Genomic DNA, 17,234 nt, shown 5'->3' with positions numbered 1-17,234 from the left:
ACACTGCTTTGTTCATAGGAGCAAAAGAACTAGAAACCATCCCAAATTCCATTACTAGAGAATGGCTAAATAATTCATAGTGTAGTCTTATATTGGTGCCATTAAAACAATATAAATCTGTATATCCAGATGAATATATCATTTCTGAATAAATACTGCTTCTGAGGAACACAACTAAAAGGAGATTTGATTTTTATTGTATTTTTCTGCTAATGCATACACTTGTCAAATATTCTGTTCAAATATTTGACAAGTGTATGCATTAGTTTAAAAGAAATTTTGAAAAAAAGGAAAGAAATGAAAAAGTCCTCCAAGATCAAGTCCAAATTTCTTAGCTTGGAATTCAAGACTTTTCCCTTTAAAACTTCAGGTGGTCTGGCCACTTATATGTTCAGCTACCTGTCCTTGGCAGGTACCTCCAGGTGCTCCACTGCTGCTCTCTGAACCAGGACCTGGAAACGCTGCCCTTTGGAGACGACCGAGGTGAGCAGGAGGCGAGCATCCCCAGCTCTCTGGTAAGGTTGGTGCTCTCTCCTCCAGGCTGCCTCCTTGGCAGGTAGAGGAGTGACCCAACTTTCCCTTTCCAAAATAACCCAAGCTTTGCCGCAGTCAGCCCCTGCTTCAAGGTCAAGAACAAAGCCTCCCCCCTGGGGGAAGATGGGGCTCATTTTACTGGAAACCAAAGAGCCCACCCTGCCCCATAGAGGTGGAGAGATGCTCTCAAGCTCCTCTTTCTGGAAAAAGAACAAAGAACCTGCAAAGATGCGAAGCCACCAGCTTCCTAAGCCTCCTGTCTCCACCCCAGTCCATCAGCACTTCCTCGGCCCGTGGGAACATCAGCCATGGCTCCTCAGAGGCAATCTAATTTCTGACTAACATTTTTCTGGTATTTCACTATTTACAGCTACTTTTTAAAATCCATGTAAGACTCCTCCCCTCATGAGAACAGAGGCTTTGTTATCCTGATTTTACTGTCATCTAGGAAGAGCCTGCTCTATTATGCTCTTGCTATATGCAAAGTGTTATTCTAGCAATTTGCAGTGTCTTGGGTGAGCCTCACAGGAGCCCTTGGAGGGGTCCTTTTTTAAAAAAATCGTTCTAATTAGTAACACAGAAGAATTCATTTTGGCACATCATATATAAATGGAGTATGACTTCTCATTCTTTTGGTTGTACATGATGTAGAGTTATATAGGTCATGTGGTCCTATATACCCATAGAGTAATAATGTCTGATTCATGCTACTATCCTACCTACCCTCATACTCCCTCTCCTCCTTTCACTCCCCTCTGTCTAATCCTAAGTACCTCTATTCTATGCTAGCTACATCCGCATATCAGAGAAATCATTTGGCCTTTGGTTCTTTGGGATTGGCTTATTTTGCCTAGCATAATATTCTCCAGCTTTGTCCACTTATTGGAAAATGCCATAATTTCATTTTTAAGGCTTAGTAATATTCCATTGTGTGTGTGTGTGTGTATGTATGTGTGTGTATGTATATGTGTGTGTATATATATATATATATATATATATATATATATACACCACTTTTTTTTATCCATGAATTTGTTGAAGGGCACCTAGGTTGGTTCCATAGTTTAGCTATTGTGAATTGAGCTGTTATAAACATTGATGTGGCTGCGTCACTGTAGTCTGCCTATTTAAAGTCTTTGGGGTATAAACCAAGGAGTGGGATAGTTGGGTCAAATGGTGGTTCCATTCCAAGTTTTCTGAGGAATCTCCCTACTGCTTTCCAGAGTGGTTGAGAGCAGTAGTTTTGTTATTCTTCTTTCAAAGATGGTACTATAAATCCTTGTACATAGAGAGCTTAATTCTCATTTTAAGGTTGTTCTTTCTATAGGAAGAACAGGCCTTATCTGTAAAATGGCTTAAATAAGACGACTGCGCTTATTGGATTACTTTGAAGTTTAAATAAATTAATTCATACAAACTACTTTGAATAGTGTTGGGCAGAGAATAGGTGTTAACTGTGACTCTAAGAGCACAGGAATAGCTATTTAATAAGGATTTGTTGAATAAATGGGGAACTTGGCCTCAGTAAGGTGAAATTGCTTGTCCAGGGTCACAGGGTGGTGACCTGGTTGCAGAGCAGTGACAAGAGGTTGCCCTCCCACTCTTTGAACTTTGCTTCTCTATACACACCTCTGGAGTTCATGATAGACAGGGGCTAGAATGCAGTCTCAGACATAGCTCTCAGGGCCTGATGGGCTAACTGGCAGCTGCCTGCAGTGTTAATCTACAAGGGGACTCAAACATGCTGCCCAGCGACTCAGTTTCCACCCTGAATTCCTAACACAGCAGGTGCATGGGAGGTGACCCTTCCCATGACTACAACAGCAAAGCCCCAAGCTACTATAGCTGTCAGGGTTGCAAACAGTGCAGATGTTCTCGGATGACACCCCTAACCCAGGCTGACGGTCCCACAAAGAGCCAGGTGCAGTCAATAGAAGTTCAAAACTTGAAGGAGTTGTGAGAAGGTACTGTTTCTTGGGAATGAGTGATTTATTTTTCTATCTAAATTTTTAGTAGTTTAATATGCCTCCTGAGAAGTTGACAGGTTTAGAAAAATTGTATCCAATTAGGAGATGGGCACAATTCTGAAAATCATCAGGTACCCTGGAATGTGGGTACGTCTTGGTCTGTACTGAGGGGATTCCATCTGCCACCCCTACCCACCCATTTGAGCACAACTGATTGTCTTTGCCCTCTAAACATGGTACCTTTTGCTGCCTGTCTGCAGATTGGGGAGAGGGGTCTCAACCTCTCAGGGGGACAGAAGCAGAGGATCAGCCTGGCCCGTGCTGTCTATGCCAACCATCAGCTCTACCTACTGGATGACCCCTTGTCTGCGGTGGATGCCCGTGTGGGGAAGTGCATCTTTGAAGAGTGCATTCGGAAGACACTCAGGGGGAAGACTGTCATACTGGTCACCCACCAGTTGCAGGTGACCACCCCTCCAGGGCTCTGGCCATGATTGATGAATAATGAAGATCCTCAGGATCTACCTTTTCAGAGTACATAATAACAACCTCATAGTAATTGTCCCTTCATCTCAGATTAGACTCCTCCAAATTTGGTATCTTAGTCCATTTTGTGTGCTATAACAAAAAAAAAAAAAAAAAAAACTGAGGTTGGATAATTTATAAAGAAAAGAGGTTTATTTTCATTCATTATTCTGGTGGTAGCATCTGCCTTACTATTTATTTATTTTTTTGCTATGAAATATTTAAGACCAAAAAAGGTTTAGAAAATAATTAATGAAAACCTATGTATCTACCACCCAGAGTAAGCAATTAAACATTGATTACCCTCCTACATTTCACACTCTCTCCTCCCTCTTGCTAAAACGTCTTACTTCATTGCTTATGGTCTTCATGCTTTTACAATACATATAGGAATCTATACGTATTCCATATATATGTGTGTGTATTTTTAATATATCTGGTACTGGGATTGAAGCCAACATTGCTTTGCCACTGAGCTACATCCCCAGCCCTTTTAACTTTTTTATTTTGAGACAGGGCCTCCTTAAGTTGCTTAGGGCCTCACTAAGTTGCTGGAACTTGAGATCTCCCTGCCTCAGCCTCCCAAGTCACTGGGGTTACAGGTGTGAGTCACTGTGTCTGGCACCTTTTTGTATATTTTAAATGTTATATTATTGATATTTTACTTTCTGTGTCCTTCAATATTTTTTTTTCACTTAATTTTTTGTTTTTGAGATCTCCCATGTTGATAATGGGTAACTTTATTGAATTCTCACTGGTATAGTGTTCCAGTATTTGAACATATTAGAATTCATTTCTCCTACATGAACTTTTGTTTCCCATTTTCACCTTTACCAATATATATATATATATATATATATATATATATATATATATATACACACACACACACACACAAAACTGTCCTTGCAAATAGGTTTGAGAAGTTTTTATTTTAGGATAGAGTTTTAGGAATCAGTTGTTCATAATTCTTCAAAAATCTTAAGGGCTGGGGGTATCGTAGCATGTGGGAGGCCCTGGAATTGGTCCCCAGTTTCCCCTAACGGAAACCACCTTGCACATTACTAGGTATTTTTAAATAGCCTCCAAAGTATCTGTGCCAACTTACCATCTCCCCAGCACTTTATGAGAATTCTCCTTACTTTGAAGTTTTAGTTAGCTTTTTCACTGCTAGGACCAGACCAGAACAATTATAGAGGAGGAAAATTTATTCGAGAGCTCACGGTTTCAGAGGTCTTAGTCCATAGAAGGGCAGCTCCATTCCTCAGGGCTGGAAGTGAGGTGACCGTCATGGTGGAAGATGTGTAGTGGAGGGAAGCTGCTCACATCATGGTGACCAAGAAGCAGGGAGAGAGAATCTACTTTCCAGATACAAATGTATACACTAAAGCCACACCCTAATTCCCACCTCCTCCGGCCACACCCCACCACTTCAGTTACCACTCAGTTAATCCCTTTCAAAGGATTAATTCACTGATTGGGTTAAGACTCCCAATCATTTCTCCTCTGAACCATCTTGCATTGTCTCACCTATAAGCTTTTGGAGGACAACTCACATCCAAACCATACCACTTGGATTGTCACCAATACATGGGGGTTGTCTGACTTATGAGTTTTTGCCAATCTGGTGGTACAAACTAATATTTATTATCATTTAAATTTACATTTTCCCCAATGAATAAGGAAGTTGAACACCCTCACATATACTTACTGAAGACCTTATTGCTTTTGATTGCCCAGTACTTAGAGTTTTGCGACCAGATCATTTTGCTGGAAGATGGGAAGATCTGTGAAAATGGAACTCACAGAGAGTTAATGCAGAAAGGGGGGCGGTATGCCCAGCTGGTGCAGAAGATGCGGGAGGACACCTTGCAGGTGATTTCCGCCCCGCCCAGCTCTGGCTCCCAGGGAAGGGCAGAGCACCCTTCCTTCACCAGGCGCCTGTACTCTCTTCCCAGGACACACTGCAGGAGGCAGCAGAGACTACAGAGAACCCACAGGAAGCAGGTCAGGCTCTGGCTACCAGCAAGGAAGAGCCCCTCAAGGAGAATGCTGGTAAGGATGAGGGGAAATCTCCAGGATGTCTCCATTCCGGGTTCCTCTGAGGTCCTGGAAGAAATGCCAGGTTCATGTCTTCCTGGGCCACTTCCCTCACTATGCTAGATCCTAAATGTTCTCACACACGGGTTACAGCTTGGAGTCGTTGAGGACCAGGATAAGGGTGGTGGTGATCAGGAGGCCTAAAGCATCCCATCCAGGAAGTGACTGCTGTGGAGCCCGCTGCGTGTGTAGAGCTGACGCAGGATGGGAGGAGCTTTGCAAGACATCTGGAGGATCATTCCTAAGATGATATACAATCAATCACCAAATATATGAAAAAATGATCAACATCTCTAGCAATTAGAGAAATGCAAATCAAAACTACTCTAAGATTTCATCTCACTCCAGTCAGAATGGCAGCTATTATGAAGACAAACAACAATAAGTGTTGGTGAGGATATGGGGAAAAAGGCACACTCATACACTGCTGGTGGGACTGCAAATTGGTGCAGCCAATACGGAAAGCAGTATGGAGATTTCTTGGAAAATTGGAATGGAACCACCATTTAACCCAGCTATCCCTCTCTTCAGTCTATACCCAAAGGACTTAAAAACAGCATACGACAGGGACACAGCCACATCAATGTTTATAGCAGCACAATTCACAATAGCTAAACTGTGGAACCACCCTAGATGCCCTTCAGTAGATGAATGGATTAAAAAACATGGCATATATACACAATGGAATATTACTCAGCAATAAAAGAGAATAAAATCATGGCATTTGCAGGTAAATGGATGGCGTTGGAGAAGATAATGCTAAGTGAAGTTAGCCAATCTCAAAAAACCAAATGTCCAATGTTTTCTCTGATATAAGGAGGCTGATTCATAGTGGGAGAGGGAGAGGGAGTGTGGGAGGAATAGATGAACTCTAGATAGGGCAGAGGAGTGGGAGGGGAAGGGAGGGGACATGGGGTTAGAAATGATGGTGGAATGTGATGGATATGATTATCCAAAGTACATGTGTGAAGACACAAATCTGTGTGAATATACTTTGTATACAACCAGAGATATGAAAAACTGTGCTCTATATGTGTAATAAGAATTGTAATGCATTCCACTGTCTTATATAAATAAAAAAATTAATAAAAAAAGAGAATAAATGCTGTGAGCAAAGGTGTTGGAAATCAGCCTCTTTTCTGAGGCAGGGTAGCACAAGGGAAAGATTTTTCCTTCAAGAAAAAATGGTTCTTAACTTATTAGAACAGATAAAAGAAAAAGAAAATTCATTCTTGAATTGAAACCCAGTTCTGCTGCTTACAAAGCTGTGGGATCCCAGCCAAGCGGCACAAGCTCTGTGAATCCTCAGTGGCAAAAGTGGAGATAATAGTACGGACTTTGCAGGGTTATAGTAGAGATTAGATGAGGTCAGACCTAGGGAAATTCCCGGCACAGTGCATGGCCCATCCTAGTTTCCTGTCACCAACAGTCTTCCGCTGCCAGGGTCAGAAACAGATTTGGGCTAATATAAACAGAAAGATAATGTCTTGGCAGGACAGGGTGTGGACCATAGAATAAAGGGAAAAGGAGAAGAATTAGGAATCAGCATCTTTGGGGTGCTCCAAGCAGCAGTAACAAGTGCAGAGTCTTTTTGGTAAAAATCCATTGAAAGATTTTCTACCCTACTCTACTCTAGTTTTTTCTCAGGATTTGAATTTTAGAAAGGGAGTCTCTTCCCAGGAAATATTGGGGTTCTGTTTTAATAGAAGGGAGAATGTCAGGCAGACACAACAGATATTCATGGCTGTGCAGGTGGTTGCTGTTATTATCAGAGGTAACTACTAGTATTTCTTTCTTTCTTTCTTAGAGAGAGAGAGAGAGAGAGAGAGAGAGAGAGAGAGAGAGAGAGAATTTTTAAAAATACTTTAAAAATACTTATTTATTTTTTAGTTTTCGGTGGACACAACATCTTTATTTTATTTGTATGTGGTGCTGAGGATCGAACCCAGCGCCTTGCGCATGTCAAGCCACTTGAGCCACACCCCCAGCCCGCCTACTGGTGTTTCTAGGCACTGATCTGTAGCCCATGCTCAGGCCAATGGTCTGCCTGGAGCGGTGTCGTGACTGTTTTTTGAAAACTTGTCTCAAATATGTATTGCTGCAGAGCATCCTAGCAACCATCCAGGCCTGCTATTTTTGAGATGGAAAAACAGGTTAAGTGATCTGAGGTTTCACAGTGACATGGTGACCATTCTGGAACCCAGACTTTCTGGTCCCATGTCACTGCTTGCTTCATTTGCTCCTTCTGCCTCTCTCAACCCATTAAGCACATGGGAATGGTGGACCCTCCAGGGGTTTTGTTTTGTTTTGTACTGGGGATTGAACTCAGGGGCACTTGACCACTAAGCCATATCCCCAGCCCTATTTTGTACTTTTTTTAGAGACAGGGTCTCATTGAATCGCCTAGCACCTTGCTCAGTTGCTGCTGGCTTTGAACTTGAGATCCTCCTGTCTCAGCCTCCTGAGCTGCTGGGATTACAGGTGTGCGCCATCATGGTTGGCCCCTCCAGAATTGTTTGAATGGCCAGGGAGGGACCTTCTATCCAGACTCTGGAGTTCAAATCGATGATTACCATCAGTTATGTTTTCCATGGAAAACCTGCTGCTCAGGGACAGACCTAGGTAAATCCCAGCTCCACACTCACCCTCCCTGGAAGGTGAGGAAGCAGAAGGCTTTGGCAGGACACCCTCTTGGCCCCGGAAGGGGAGCAGCTGATTGGGAGGCATTTCATTTTCTTTTTTTTTTCTTATCCTGACCCAGTGCCAGAAGAGCAGCTCACAAAGAAGAAGGAGATGGAAGAAGGTTCCCTGAGTTGGAGTGTCTACCTCCAGTACATCAGAGCAGCTGGAGGTATGGTCTATCAGCATCCACCCCAGGCCTGGGGCTCTTGTCCTGATCAGCACCTCCCCTGAAGCCAGGTCAGACTGGAACCTGTGAGGTCCTAGGAGGTGGAGAGGCACAGAGGAGTCATGCCATTCATGGAATCTGACTTGCACAAATCCGACCATTCTCCGTTGTAGTAACTCTGGCATGAGTCAATGTTGGCAATGATGTTTTCGCATCTGCTAATTATTTCAGTATACTTGTTATTTCAGTGTTTTCTAAACTTTGGGTCCCGACTCACTAGCGGGTTGTGAAATCAACTGAATGGATCGTGAGCAGAGCTGAAAGAAAAAAAAACAGGACAGAAAAGACCAGCAAGCACTGCACGTAGGGACACTGGCAGAACTTTTATTTTGCTGTATATTAGGTGTGATTTAAAATGGATTTCTTAAGGCAAGAAGGTGGCAATTAGAATTTTCAAATTTACTGTTTTATTAAATGATATATGTTATCATGCACATTTATTGTACGTTGCTGGGAACACAAAACCTAGTATATGGTACCCTCCTTTTGGAGTAATTTAAGAGTTTTTTTTTTTTTTTTTTAAGTTCTTTTGACTCCTTGCAACTTTTTGCTGTTTGGTGACTTTAGAGCCTAGCTTTGGGTAAAATGAATCTCTTCTCCACCTGGGGGTGAGGAGTAGGGGGTGGGAAGAGGTGGGCTGTGCACAGGTCACCCATTCCTACCCCTTCCACCATGGATTGCATCCTTGCAAGGTGTAACATGTGGCTTGCCTAGAGCAGGGGAATAGCAAATCCTGGTGAAACGGATGAGTAAATTGAGAAGTTGATTGGTCTGAATTTACAAAGTACCTACTATGTGCCAGGCCAAGCTCTGAGGGAGGGGATTGAAAGTCATCTATGAATCAACCCTGAAATCTCTCTAGAGATAAAGAACTTGCATCCTCCAGATAGTGAGAGGGATCTTTGTGGCCAGGAATAGTCTCAGGTCTCATCAAAGAATAGGCAGACTTGGAAGAAATGTAGAATTTGGGAAAGACACATGGGCACGGGACATAGACTGGGTAGATGGGTGGAGTGCTAGGGCAAGAGGCAGATACCAAAGGAGGGAATGCACCCCAGGTCTCCCGTCCTTGACTTTTTGAATCCCAGATCTTCCACTTACCAGCTCTCTGACTCTGGGAAATGTTTTTCCTCTCTCTGAGATTCAGGTTCTTCATTGTCATAGTCTGTCTGTGCTATTGTTACAACATGCCTGAGACTGGGTAATTTATAAAAAATGGAAATTTATTTCTCACAGTTCTAGAGGTGGGAAGTCCAAGATCAAGGAACTGCCCAGTTCAGTGTCTGGTGAGGGTCTGATGTTTGCTTCCAAGATGGTAGCTTGAATGCTGCGCCCTCTGTCCTCCAGAGGAGGCATTTGGAAAATGGATGAGTCAGGGCTCAAAATCTCTTGTAAAGGCACTATTCTCACTCACAAGGGTGGGACCCTCATGACCTAACACCTCCCAAAGCCCCACCTTCTAATACCATCACCTTGGTGGTTTGGTTTCAACATAGGAATTTGGGAGGAATGCATACATTCAAACCATAGCACCCATGTAAATGAGAATAGAAATCCAAAACTTAGAAATGGCACACAGAACATAATAGTTCATAGTACACTTTAATGTATAAAAGGTGACTGTTAAGGTTCTTTCTAAAAGTGAGCCCTAAGAATCTGCATAAGGTGGAGCTAACTTCTTTAGAATACTGCTGCTGTGCCAGGCACTGGGCTGGGTGCCTGACACACATCATCTCATTTCATCTTTGGTTTGGTTTGAGTCTGTTTGAATGTCACCATTTAAAAAGCAAGGAAATAGACTATCACTGATATTTGATGCCTTCTCCAGGGTCACCCAACTTGGAAGTCAGAATTTAATCCAGGAGTTGTACCGAGGGCTTTCCAACTTTAGAGCCCGGTTCTTCCCAGTCCTCCAGGGTGTCCAAGGTGGATGGGGGTCCAGGAGATCAAATGGTTCAGGGATTAGCAGCTCTGATACTAATTGCTTGGCATCTTCTCATGGCACCACCTGTGCACCCCCTCCGTCTTCCCCCCAGGTTGCCTGTCTGTCACAGTTTTCCTTCTTATGGTGGTGACAGTCTTCCTCACAATCTTCAACCTCTGGTGGCTGAGCTATTGGTTGGCACAGGGCTCAGGGGTGAGTATCATGATGTGGGTTTTGTGTGAGTAGGTAGCTTCTTGCTCCCTTAGATCCCCTTGAGGGCTAGAGCACAGCTAGGGACCCATGGGGCAAGCCCAGAGCTGAGTTGACAAGTGTGTTCCAGGAAGAATAGTCTGGGAGCTGGGATCCTGCACTGGCCTTCTGGCTTTGTAGAATGGGTCATCACCATGCAGTCTTTTGGGGACAAACCCAAGAGATTTCTGTTCCCAAACAGTCCCCAGGAATCCGTGCATGTCTCCTTCGTGGGTTTCTCCTTTGGTTTGAATTTTGCCTCCTTACTGTGCTTTATTTAAAGTACTCCCCTGCACTCTGGGGCACTGGGGGATGGGAGCCACCATGAGGCAGAATTAAAGTGGGTGAGTTTTAGACACCTGAAAGCCAGTGGCAAAAGTCCACATCCCATGCACCTGCCCAGTTGCCACCACAGTATGATGGCTTCTCCTTTTCCACCTTTCAGATTTCCTGTGAGTGCATCTCCTTAGTAGAGTCTAACTTGAAACCATGCTGGCAAGGAGCCTAGGAAGTCATGTGTCCATCTTGTCTTTGCATTGCAATGGAGAATGTAGAAGGGGTGGCTGTTGTGGTCCAGGGGATGGACATTGAGGACCTAATCCAGGGCAGGGCAGAAGGAAGGAAAAGAACAGCTAAAGCATGGAGCAGGGAGGTTTGACAGGTGGTTTTACCTACTTGCCATATAGTTTTATGTAGCCCCTTGGAGAAGGACATTCTCTTCTTGAATTTCACCCTGGACCCCTGTTCTTTCTTGAAGACCAATTGTAGTCAAGAGAGCAACAGGACCACTGCAGACCCAGGAGACATACTGGACAATCCTCAGCTGCCCTTTTACCAACTGGTGTACGGCCTCAGCACCCTGTGCCTAATCTGTACAGGGATCTGCTCCTCAGGGGCTTTCACCAAGGTCACCAGAAAAGCATCTACAGTCTTGCACGACAAGCTCCTTGACAAGGTATAGATTTGGGTGCTAGGTATGCCAAGGCTGAACGCTGACCTTACCTAACTTGGTTTTTGATTTATAGAGAAATGGAGTGGAAAGCAAAGAGCATTTCCATATCCCCCGGCCCCACTCCATTCCCCCAGTTTCTCTTAGTCTTAATGTCTTGCATTACTGTGGAACATTTAAAATGAATGAGTCAATTGATACCTTGCTAATATTAACTAAAGTCAACAGTTTGCATTTGGGTTCACTATTTGTATTGCACATTTTATGGGTTTTAACAAATGTATAATGACATGTATCCACCATTTTAAAATCATAAAAAAGAGTTTCCCTGCCCTAAAAATACCCCAAATCCCTGATTGCTTTTTCTGTCTCCATAGTTCTGCCTTTTCCCAGAATGTCATAGTTACAAGGGAGTGTAACTGGTTCACTAGGTGGATAGGGATTGAGGAAGGTGCCTCAGAGCTCTCCTGCTGCTGGAAGAATGAGTTAAGAGTTCAGTGTCCCTTGGTGGAGGGTTAAGGGACACACCAATGCTCGCCTCTGTTGGCTGAGCCCTGTCACATATAGAGTTGCTGATAATTTCCCCAAGTGCCTGTTGTAGTGGGTATGGTCATCCTCATTTTACCTGTGAGATAACTGGAATTCCATGTGCATTATGGTTAGAATGTGCATTAAGTGTTATGCATGTTAGATACACATAAGGCATCACATGTTGGAATTCCTTGTGGTAAAACACAACACCTCCTAGAAACGTCACCCCCTCCCCTCATCAGATATCACTACTGATAGACACTGTTACAGGCTTGCAGTGGTGAATGAACAATGTGGTCAGGGTTTGGGCTGTGATGGGCTTATTGTCCAATGGGGGAAACAGGGAAGAAAATGGGCCACTGTATTATAATGTGCAAGTTTACCATGGGATGGAGCACACAGGGTCCTAAGAACATGGGAGGCACATAACCTTGCCTTGGGTGTGGGGGAAGGAAGTCCAAGAAGGCTTCTTGGAGGATGCAGTCACTCCTTGAAGGATGAGTTGGGATTTAGCCAGCTCAAGATTAGGAGGCTGGAGATGGACAAAAGCAGAGCATTTCTGGGGAAGTGAATAGAGTGCAGAAGGCTGGAGCTCAGAGGTGTGAGCTAGGCACTCTGATAGGGGTGCGTGGAAGGAAAGGAAGAGACCCGTCATTCCTGGTAGATTGAATGCAAGTTGTGTTGCTGTTGAGTGTTTCAGTCTTGGGAGGATGAGGCAAGAACTTTCCCTCCTTCTCAGATAAGGTGACTACCTTGCAGGTAAGTGCAGTGCTATCTGAGGCCTACCACTTACCATCCAGGCAGAGGTACAGCACTTGGCCCCTTGGTTTCTACAAGCTGCCTGCTCCAAGATTCTAGAAATATCCAGAGGCTAGTCCTGCAAATGATATTTTATACCTTAATTTTAAGAAATATCCAAGTTTCTTTCCATGAGAAAGTGTTTAATATTTTGAATATTTCTCTTTTTCTAGTTCTTTCATGGCTTTATTGATTTTAAATTTGACTTTGTAGTTTTAAATCATGAGTGAAGGATAAAATCTCTGAAAAACTCAGCTCAATGGGAAGAAGAACAACTTAACTAAACCCAATCAACCAACAAAAATATTCCTGCTTAGTTTTATTTTAGAAGGCAACCAAAAACCCTCTTCCCTGTGTCTCCAGCATTTGCCCCTAATCCTCAATGATCCTGGGCTCAGAAAGACGGTTTGCACACTCCCAGCAGCACTGAGGTCTGTCCCAGTGCCCCCTGCTCCATAGCACTCAGACTTCCCCTTGGGTGCTGGGAGTCCTTGAGGGAATGACCCTTTTGCCCTCTGATTTCTTGAAGTGATTGTAACAATTCTGATTGCTTTAGCTCAAGTAATTAACAAAAGATTCTGGAAATAAAACTAAAGGCATTTTGGAGACAGAAAAAGTAAAGATGGTAATCTGCTCCCCTGAGCCTCTTAGAAAGCAAACACTAACAAGAACTATCCAGGCATTTGCCATGACAGCTGCTGCAGGGGCACTTGGTGGCTCTGTTAGTTACTATCCCTGAATAGTCACAATGTTCCTTCTTCTCCTACCTTTAATTTTGGCCTTAATAGATCCTGTTAGTTTTTATCAATTTCTATTTCTTGCATCGTGGCTTTTGAGAAATCCATAGGGCAGTGAAAGTGGTCTGTCCGTCAGCACCACGGGACTTCCTTTAAGAAGTGCCTAGAGCTGGCTGTGCTGAGGGTGGGGGAAGACTTAAAGAGGCCTGTCCAGGTCATGGCTTTGACATTAATATCTGGGTGACCTTCAGCAAGTCACAAAGCCACTGCCCCTCCTCTGAGCTTCATTGTTCTTTTTTCCATCTCTTAAGCAAGGACACTGAAATAGATGCTTATTAGAGTGCTTTCAGTTTGAAATGTTCTTTGATTTCCAAAGGACTCATGTCCACTGGCTTTCAGAGATCAAGTTGGGTTCCACCTTCAAGATGGGGCAATCATGGTGAAATACAACCCAAGAGTCCTAGTCTTGTGAAATTTAAGTGGAATTGCTGCTATTTGCCTTTAGCCATCCTGAGTGACAGTCATCCATCCCTTCTATAGAAAATGTTAGGAGCTTCATATAGTAAATTTTTTTCTACATGCACTTCAATTTCGCTGCAAGACCTGCATAGAATACCCAAACACAGAAGAGACCATTTATGCAAGAAATCTAATGCATACACTTCAAATTGATCACACTGTCATTACATCTAGGGCCTTCTGCAATTACAAGGTGATGGTTTTGGAAAGTATAGCCCCCAGTATCAACACCTAGAAAGCAGTCACCACTTCTAATCAACTTCATTTTCCTTAATCAACTCTGCTGTTGTTGCTGCTGCTTGGCAAAACTGGTAAAGACCAAATTGTAATCATTGAACACAGCACTCTGGCAATCAAGACGTTTAAAACCCTCAATCTTCTGGGGTGAAGAAAGCACTGTGCGACAGTTAGAACTCTGATTAACAAACAAGGTGGTCATAAATTTTCCTGGCTTGATGACTTCCACAACTTTGCTGCTCAGGTGATCCTGGGCTCAGAAACAAACTTGGAAACTTAAGTTTGTTTCCAAGCTAACATAAGAAAATTCTGGTTCTCGAGTGATGTGAATAGTCCAGTAAGTTCCATCTGATTTCATTCCATTCAATGAACATCATCCACAAGGATTGAACAGGATGGCATCAGTGACAGATTCCACTCGCACGAGTGACATCCTTTGCAGTAACACTATCTCTCACGTAGAACTGTTCCATAACTGCTGGATCAAGCTCACTCATCAAAATTTCCAGGGTTTAATCGGGTTGACTTATTACCCAACTCTGGGAAATCCAGAAGCTACAAGTACCAACAGTCAGACTGTACAACATTTGTGAAAACAATTCAATTTGGTTTATGCACAGTGTACTATTTCTGCAGGAATTATCCAAAATTCCCCAAACTGACAAGGCTTTCATCCTCATTAGGTGTTAGCCTCAGCCTAACCATCTGGGACTGTACTATTAAATTGCTGCTAGAATTTTACATCCAGTTACCTTTACTTTCTAGAACATAGTTTCTACTAATGTTATTGAAACCACTTTCTACTTCACACAGATGTGTTTTTGCAACAGCGATTAAATTTGTCTTTCACAAGACAAGTCCTTAAGAAAATGATTACCGTTACTCATTTTGTGTATTACTGTTTTAATAATTGTTTCTGCATTTGTAGTCCTTTGATTTCTTCCCTCAACCTGGTGTCTTCCCCTCCAGCCCCACAAATGAAGCAATAAACTTACACTGTGGATTTGTATACTAATATTATACCCCAGATGGGCAAAGAGGGAAAGTCTTTGGGCTTAATTTCCTTTTAAGGGCATATTAATTTGGCCCCTTTTTTATTGGCATGGGCGCTTTTGGAAGATAAATGACAAAATTAAATGTCTCCCACAAAAGAATTTTAAGTATCCAGTGTTGATTAGCAGGGATTAAGATTAGGGTATACTGACTGAACTCTACACTGCCTTCTCTGCTGTGCTCTGTAATAAATGAGATTAACTTCTAATGGAGTACTGTGCTTTTACTAACTTGCTAAGTAGTGGTATTAAAGGATTTTTATCACTAAGTAGTTAGTAGGGAGATTTATCCTATAGCTTGTACTGGATTCATTCAGTCCTGTCAGCTTGGATCATCCACCTTAACTTTTACTTTCAGTAGCCATTGCCACTAATTTCCTTTCATAGTAATATTGTAAACTTTGGTTTAAAGCAGAATCAGTGGTTTTTCCATCTTAAGACTTACAAGTTCTGTGATTAAGTGACACATGTGTGTATTCTGACTTCATCTGTTTCTCTATCATCTCCTTCTGTGACATGCAGAGGATCAAATGTATGACTGCCAGGTTAGTCACATATTACCATGTAGCAGAATATATGGGTGGATTTTAAAAAATTAAAATTCTAAAAATATCCAGTGGGAAACGACTAGTAATATAGGCTTTTCAAGAGTTGGGATCTTTTAGTTATAGTTTTAGCAAAAACTGCAGTATTGAAGCAACTGAGAGAAGAGCAAAATTGACTAAATTTTGTATTTCTTGAACTCATAATATTTTCTTGATAATTTCTGGATTGATGCAGTGATGCTTTGTTCCTTCTGTAATTATAAAGGAAACACATTTTTCAGTGTTTTTAAACATGCAATCTACTTGGTTTGAGATCAAATGGTTAGACACTGTTTTGACGTATAGCTCATGCATGCTGTTGATTGAATGTTTCATTGAGGAAGCTTTCAGTCAACTTGATCTGTTTGATTCTGTAATGAGCACAGCATGTTTTGACTTGCTCTGTTGTGAGGACTTTAACTCAAAGTGGATTTTGTTTTGGAGTGGTATCCCAGTAGATCAGTAATGTTTGTTGGCTTGAGGTCTGATTTTTATTTTTATTAAAAAAATTTTTTTTCCTCTCTCCTAATAGACTTAAGACTTCTAATGCTGAAAACTTGCACAAATTTGTGTGGAACAAAGCCTAGAGAAATAAAAACTGTAGATGGAATAGAATCTATCCAGGTGTGATAGAAGAAAAATTTGGTGCCATGATTTCTTTCTTCATTGGTGTCAGACTTAAATCCGTTGAAATGTATTTCTGTATCACAATTAAAGCTTCAATCAGAGTTTGCTTACTTAAAAAAAAGAAAATGTTCGGAGCTGATATTGATGACATGCTTACTAGGGGACAGACACTGTTCTGAGCCCTTTCCGGGTATATTGACTTATAATTCACAGACCATATTTACCCTCTTAGATGGTACAACTCATAGGTGTTTAGGATATTTGCAGAAATATGCAAGCCTTATCACAACTTTATGAAGTATCGTTATACTGGGACTATAACAAATGTAGACCTTGAGACTCAAAATAACTTGCCCAAGGTCAGAAGCAGAAGGTGGAGGAGCTGGGTAGCCCTGGAATCCAGGCAGGTGGACTCCAGAGCCCATCCATGCTCTATGCTTCCTCCTCGGATGGCTGTTGAGCTTCATCCTGCACCCCTTCAGAGCCTAAAGGAAATGGGCATCTTTGTCCAGTTCTAAGCAAGGCCTGCTGCTATGTTCATGGACCCTGTGGATTTTGTCCCTGCAGGTTTCTTGCTGCCCCATGAGTTTCTTTGACACAACCCCCATAGGCAGACTCCTGAACTGCTTTGCGGGGGACTTGGATGAGCTGGACCAGTTGTTGCCCACTGTCACTGAGGAGTTCCTGCTCCTGTTTTTGATGTTGATAGACATTCTATTAATTTTCGGTGTGCTATCTCCATACATCTTCTTGATGGCAGCCATAGTAGGCTGGTTTGCCTTGTCTACTATATGTGAGTATGTTCTTTCCCTGTATAAGTGGGGTTTGAGACTTGGGGTACAAGACTGGGGCCAACCCAGATTGGATGGTTCCAGGGGTGGATGGCCCCAGTCACTCACCCTCATTCTCCAAGCAGAATATTCAAGAGGGCCATCAACGTGTTCAAGAGATTGGAGAACTACAGCCGGTCTCCTTTATTCTCCCACATCCTCA

The 17,234-nt window shown here is 42.7% G+C and overlaps 1 pseudogene; it reads right to left on the bottom strand.

Annotated features, from left to right (window-relative positions):
* Positions 1–14,015: 14,015 nt before the first annotated feature.
* Positions 14,016–16,708, bottom strand: LOC124086791 (S-adenosylmethionine decarboxylase proenzyme 2-like; annotated as a pseudogene).
* Between the last annotated feature and the right edge of the window lie 526 nt (positions 16,709–17,234).

Source organism: Marmota monax, unplaced genomic scaffold (genome assembly GCF_021218885.2).
Source record: "Marmota monax isolate L192 unplaced genomic scaffold, Marmota_monax_Labrador192_F-V1.1 WCK01_AAM20220418_F8-fsc00024, whole genome shotgun sequence".
NCBI lineage: Eukaryota > Metazoa > Chordata > Mammalia > Rodentia > Sciuridae > Marmota > Marmota monax.
The sequence above is the reverse complement of the archived record's forward strand: the minus strand, read 5'-3'. Positions and strand labels throughout refer to the sequence as shown.